Raw genomic sequence first — 6,425 nt, 5'->3', positions numbered from 1 at the left:
AACCAGATTTTGTTATCTAGTAGGACCCAAGGCAGGCTACATACCATATAAGAGACATTTTTCCCATCCAATATCCAGCTTTGTAAATTGGCCTCATGGAACCTCAGAAATGAAAGCCATAGCCTTTATCTAAAAACATCTGACATCCTGAAGGATAGCTGAGAAATTCAGTGTGAGAGGGAGCTTTAGAAGAGTCTGAGGTTTGGCGTGGTGCACACGTGTAACCCCAGCACTCGGGGCTGAGCAGGAGGATTGCTGTGAGTCTGAGGCCAGCCTGAATTGCAGAGTGAAACCCTGTCTCAAAAGACCAAACAAATAAAATACACCAGAAACTCACAATGTAGCCCAGGATGGCCTTGAACTCACAGTGCTACTCCTGCCAGAAATAATCCTCTACAGGAACTTTGGGGAGAAAGCAGGGCAAGTCCAAATGGAGTGCACTGAGTCCAAATCACGTGCACTGAGATGTTACACCAAAACTGAAGAAGACAATTGACAAGCACTGAATCTTAAGCCAGAAAAGTAAGGGTGAGTGAGGAAGCTAAATCCCCTAAAATTTACCTTAAGAGAGAAAGAGAGAGAGAGAGATAGACAGAGGGGGGGGGAGGGAGAGCGCTGGGGCTGGTGCTCAGGCAAAGCACGCAGGTTTAGTTCACACACCTCCCCAGGCAACCACAACTCTGATTTCTGACACTATATTAGTTTGCATTCCTGGAACTCCAGATAAAGGAAAGTCTGTAGTACGACATTGCCCCTCCCCAGCTTCACTCTACATAGTCTTTTTGAGATTTAAAAAAGCATCTCCCTTTTTATTGCTGATATTCCAGTGTATCCATACCACATAATTTGTTTCTCCACTCACCTGTTCAGAGATATCTAGATCTGTAGCATATTTAAGTCAGTTTACTGTATTTTATTTGTGAATAAAAGTTTAAAAATGACTTCTGATTAATAGCAAAAATAACACGGAGGAAAACAATAAGATAACACTATAAGGTGGCCAAGATGGCTAAAATTACAGATAAGTGATCATCCCAAGTGTGGATGAGGACATGAAATGACTAAAACTCTCAGACATTGCTGAAGGGAATGTAAAATAGTACCAGTATTTCCTTGGGCTGTTACAAAAGAAACGATCAACATTCCTGCACAAGTCCTTAGGGAGACATACTTTCATCTCTCTTGATGAAATATCTAGAAGTGGAATGGCAGGGTCAACTTCTGGGTGTGGGTTTGACTTTTCAAGAAACTGCCAAAGTGATGGTACCATTTACATCCCACCCCTTTTCGCTCCCTTCCTCCCTATTTTCCTTCTTCCTTTTCCTTCTTCCCTCCCTTCCTCCCTCCCTGCTTTCTTCCTTCCAATAGGCTCTCATTGTGTTGCCCAGGCTGACCTCACAGGGCATCCTTTTGCCTCAACCTCCTATATAATGGATTTTTAAAATGCTCATAATGTATCCTGTAACCCGCTTTACTCACTATGCTGTAGCCTTCTGCAGACTTGGACCTTTTGTGCAGGTAATTATGTCAACTGCTGATAAAGACAGTTTTGATTTTTTTGTATGTATATTAAAAGTTTTATTGAAAGGTTTTTAATATGAAAAAGAAGGTACAGAAATAGATTACATAATGATGACCAAGGCAATATTCCACATGACAAAAATCAAAACAAAACAAATTTATACAGTAAATGTACTGGCACTGAGCAAGGTATTTGAAATTTAATCCAGGCTGCATATACATAAAATGATCTGACCATTTTGCAAAGTAAATCATTGCCTAGAACACCAAAGTACCAACAATTCTGGCTGTAAACTGCCTTCTTCCCTTTTGTTTTTTTTTTGTTTTTTTTTTTTTTGGTTTTTCTCCGGTACCAGGAACCGAACTCACGACCTTGCGCTTGCCAGGCAGGCGCTTTTTGCCGCTGAGCTAAATCCCCAGCCCCTTTTTCCCTTTTGAAAGAACTTCTGTATAGTATGAAAAGAACTGGCATGACACTTAAAGACTTCAAAAACGTAGCTAAAAACATATTTGTAATGCAATTCTACATGAAATATACACAGTAAATCTTATTAATTAAAAATTTTAAAACACAAGACCTCCCTGAATAAAAGCTGAAACCTCATCAGAGAAAAACGCTCATCATTTGTATAGCACTGTTAGAAAACTGATAAGATTTTTGCGGGAAGAGACAGGGAAGCTATCAAACATAGTCATCCATTTAAAATTTGTTCAAACAATGTTCATAAAGTTCATAAAGTAAATTGCTGCTTATACCATCTTTAAATTGTATACCATGGATATACTTTCTACTGTTTAACCAGAGGACAAAACAATAACTTGTAGGAAGTGTTTCTCAAAATGAGGACCAAATACCCAAAAGCATTTTAATGTGGTCTCAGCAATAAACATTTGAAACAAGCTCCCTATGTGATTATTCTACATTCTGAAATGCCCTATAGAAAAGAGCAACAGTTAAAAGCAAGATCACAAACATATTTCTAACATGGCAGAATTCTTTATAAGTTCATGTTGCTTTTTGTTTTACTACAAGTTCCAGGCAGTAAGGGAAGCATATATACCTGGCAAATGAACATGTGACTGTATCTAGACATTTTCCTTTGACATTTTCATTACTTTCAAACTTAGATATCAGAAGAGAAGGCAATATATGAATATAAGCTGTGGGAAAATTATATTTTTAATGAAATGGGACTTCTAATAAAGAAAAAAACTATTTTATTAAATGCTTACAAATTTTAAATCATTCTAAACTGAAAACTGGATAGCTTACCTAACATTAAATTGTACTAAGATTGTACCATAGTCACTTTTGTAGGTGATGATGGTTACTTTTAAAGTCCTATGCTTAAAAACTAGTACTAAAACAGGAACGCTCTATGTAACAACTCTTTCAGAAAATGATAACCACTAATTTTAATAAAAATAGTTTAAAAAACTCTGCCCTGAAAAGAATCCTACTATGTATTTTCTGTGTTATCTGACTAAACAAACTTAACTAAGGGGATGGAACTATGACCTATGTGTTTTCTGCAGATGTATTCAAAATTGATATGCTTTGGATTTCCCTGAAGACTATATACACTGGGTACCAAAAGGACAGGTAATACAGTTTGGAGAGAAACAAGCAAATTTAAGATAGTCCTACTGAAAAGGTAAACTATTCTCTCATATTGTCAATAACAAGAAAAATCATACACATTCTGTCTCCACTCAACCAATGGAATGTGATTACAAGTTTGTCAATTGCTTCATCCTTATTTAAGTGAAATCATAAATAGTAAGTCTATCAACAACGACAACAAATTCAGTATTCTCTATTATAGACTATAAGAACCAAGTATTACATCTAAATATCAGTACAAAAAAAGAAATTAAAATTAGCTTCCAAAAAATTCTGAAGTAGTTCTTTTTTTTTTTTTTTTTTTTTATATTTTTTTTTTTTTTTCCAATTTTTGGTTTTTTTTTTTTTTTTTTTTTTTTTTGGTTTTTCTCCAGTACTGGGAACCAAACTCATGACCTTGCGCTTGCCAGGCAGACGCTTTTGCCGCTGAGCTAAATCCCCAGCCCTGAAGTAGTTTAATGAATCCAGGCAGGTAACAAATGTTTCTGTGCGGGAAATGGCAACATAAGCAGAATGCACAGTGGAAAATGAGGATCAGACCCATTCTTCTTCATACATCAAACGAGGATTGATATACTCAAAACCTGCAAATTTATATCCATCGCTCTTCCTCACCACGTCCTTGTCATCTGGAGTCAGCTGGACAGGTGCATTAGTAAACTGACTGTCAAAGTTATCCAAACCAAATTCTCCAGAAGTATTTGGTTTAAAGGGAGGTACCACCCGCTTCTGCTCCATCAGCTCCCAGTCCACACTTTCAAAAAATGGGTGGTCTTGAATGTCTGCAAACCCCATCTGGGGATGACAACCCAGTCTCTCTTTCGGGTCCTTGTTCAGAAAACTGTGCAGGACACTTGCAGCTTTTATGGACAGACAGTGTGGTACATCAATGTAACTTTCCACAATGAGCTGCAGGAGGTAAGCGATTGCTTTTTCAGCAGGGAAATCAGGGTTCTCAAAAGTAGGAAAGGGAGACTCTCCGGCCATCATTTCGAACATGATCACTCCAAGAGCCCACCAGTCCACACCGAACCTGTACTCTTCTCCTTGGATAACTTCCGGAGCCAGGTGATTAGCCGTGCCACAGAAAGTGCCAGTCACATCTCCTGGCCCTAGTCCTGCCTTACAGACGCAGTAGTCAGTGATCTTAATGTGCCCCTGTGCATCTAGTAATAAATTGTCCAATTTCAGGTTGCGGTAGAGAATGCCTCGCCGGTGAAGGTAGTTCAGTGCTAAGCTGATCTCTGCAGAGTAAAACCTGGCATGAGGCTCAGAAAGTACTCTTTGCTGTTGCATATGAAACATGAGATCGCCTCCGTTTACGTAGTCGAGAACAAAACACAGCCTGCTTTCTGTCTGAAAGCAAGCATGGAGCCCAACAAGGAAAGGATGATTGGACGCCTGCTGCAGTACGTCCTTCTCCATCTGTGCCCGATGGATGTCCACACGTGCTTTCTTGACAACTTTCATTGCAAACATTCGATCTGTTTTTTGCAGTTTAACCAACAATACTTTTGCAAAACTTCCTCCGCCTATCACCCGGAGCAGGTTAAAGTCCTGAAGACCAAGACTAGAAGGTTTGCCACTCTCTCTGGTGTTGTTTACGTCATTGTCTTCAGCAAGATGTTCCAAACTGTCATGGCTTGAAGGATCAGATGGGCTCACGGTTGCTGCGGGGTCTGAATATGTGGGCAGTTGATTCATTGAGATCTCGGGTTGCGGTGGTGAAAAATGCTGCCCACACGCAGCTGTGACAAGTGTGTGGCACTTCTTATGAACCAAGATTTTGCAGTCAATGCACTTGTATACCTGGCGTCTGAATCCACCTACAAGGCTTAAGCAGACAGCACAGTGAGAGCGCCTGCTGAAACGCTTGGCCTGAAATGTATGGCTGTTGGCATAAGAAAACTTTCTCCAGAGGCCTGCAGCTCTGTGGTGGATGGGCTGATCTTCTAGGCAAGGCATTTCACGGTGTTCTGATGGACAAGGCGATACACAAGGTGATGCATGGAGTAAGAGTTCGTACTCCTTCTTTAGCTCCGACAGCCAAAAGGCTTCTTCTAGTTCCCACTGAGACGATACAGAACATGCGTTTCCTTCCTCCTCGACCCGCTTGGTGGTGAAAAGCTGCTTATCATCCAAACACCACAGGTCTCGAACTTCATCACTGAGGCCCGTAAGGGAGATGGACATCCCCGAATGTGGTGTGGTCATATCTCTTCCCGTGAGCAGGGCCTGTTGGGTAGAGGTGTGGGTCGTGGAGGTGCTGGGGAGGAAGGGACCATAGTAGGGTTTGCTGCCCTGGGAAACTGGCACGAAGGGCTCGAGGGGCGAGTGTGCCCCAACTGCCTGCACTGACCACACCGGTCGGGGTTCAGCACAGCTCCCTACGAAGTGCTTTGCACTGGTGCCCGGCTCAGGGCGGATGTACACTAGGTTTCTCAGTGTGTCTTGGGGCCTGGTGGCTGTGACTTCGTTCTCCCACCCTGGACTTCTTTGGCTCCCCAGGATTTTTGTGGCCGGCTCTGGGGAAGCCTGTCCAGAGCTCCTGGGGGTCTCTGGGCCCAGCAGGACTTGCCCTGGGATCTTTTGCTTCATGGTGCCATTGGGATTTGGGCTTGGGCAGACTTTACATGGGTAAGTTGGTTTTTCTTCATCAGTCATGGTCAGTCCTGGGGACGCCTTCCCAAGGGTGTCCACGATGGTTGAGTCACTCCTGCCTCGTGGCCTGTGGCATCTGGACACAGTCAGCCATCTCCTCAGTCTTTCACAGACTGAGGAGGGTCCTGAGGCTGCAGCCTGGAGAAGTGGGGAAGCAGCTCAGCATCCTCACAGTCGCCGGTCTCCAGCCAAGTGAGCTCGGAGAGGGCAGTTACTGCATTGTGACGCCTGTTACCAGGGTTCCAAGTTCTGTTTGGACCGGTTGCCAGGGAAGTGAAGTCGTGTCTTAGGGTCGCATGACCAGAGTCTCCCCTCCAGTGCCCAGTCCAGTGTGGCCCATTTTTTGCTTCATACTAACGAAACCAGTGCCTACTTACTCATTTTGATTTTTGTCTAAGTATCTAGGAATCTTTTTATTTTTTATTTTTTTTTTTGAACATTCCTTTCCTTTCTTTATTTTAAAAATAAAAGAAGGAAAATATAAACAAACAGACAACCATTTACAAAACAACAAAAGAAAATACAAACAATACAGAGTTACAAACAAAGTGGTAGGAAATTAACAATGCTTGTTGTATTACATATTGATATCTTCAAAGTGGTTTCTCAGGAAAACAAA

At 41.8% G+C, this 6,425-nt stretch overlaps 1 pseudogene; it reads right to left on the bottom strand.

Moving 5' to 3' along the window:
* Positions 1-3,552: 3,552 nt before the first annotated feature.
* Positions 3,553-6,218, bottom strand: LOC102007053 (annotated as a pseudogene).
* Positions 6,219-6,425: the final 207 nt, after the last annotated feature.

The sequence above is a fragment of the Chinchilla lanigera genome, unplaced genomic scaffold (assembly GCF_000276665.1).
Source record: "Chinchilla lanigera isolate Chin_1 unplaced genomic scaffold, ChiLan1.0 scaffold00129, whole genome shotgun sequence".
Taxonomy (NCBI): Eukaryota; Metazoa; Chordata; class Mammalia; order Rodentia; family Chinchillidae; genus Chinchilla; species Chinchilla lanigera.
Note: the sequence above shows the minus strand (reverse complement) of the source record. Positions and strands in the feature narration are given on the sequence as shown.